The following is a 226-nucleotide window of genomic DNA, read 5'->3' as shown; positions in this document are numbered from 1 at the left end:
CCTCGCAGGGGCGGCCCCCCACGGACCCGACACAGCCCGGAGGGGCAGCCCTTGCTTCTCAGTTTCAGCTGCTTCTTTGCCTTCTGATGTATGAAATAAACGCTCTCCACAACGGCTTTTTCGGCTGCCTGGCAACGGCGCTTGGCAGCGCATTAAGCCCAGGGGGCTGTTTCTTCCTGCTCACTTCCCAGGTAGAGCACCGCATGCATTTATAAAGCTTTTCCCT

At 58.0% G+C, this 226-nt stretch overlaps 1 protein-coding gene across 1 annotated transcript in view; it reads right to left on the bottom strand.

Moving 5' to 3' along the window:
• Positions 1-226, bottom strand: part of RGS16 (regulator of G-protein signaling 16) — a 7,021-nt gene that overhangs the window by 5,802 nt on the left and 993 nt on the right. The window lies entirely within an intron of this gene.

The sequence above is a fragment of the Apaloderma vittatum genome, unplaced genomic scaffold (genome assembly GCF_000703405.1).
Source record: "Apaloderma vittatum isolate BGI_N311 unplaced genomic scaffold, ASM70340v1 scaffold13439, whole genome shotgun sequence".
Lineage (NCBI taxonomy): Eukaryota > Metazoa > Chordata > Aves > Trogoniformes > Trogonidae > Apaloderma > Apaloderma vittatum.
The sequence above is the reverse complement of the archived record's forward strand: the minus strand, read 5'-3'. Positions and strand labels throughout refer to the sequence as shown.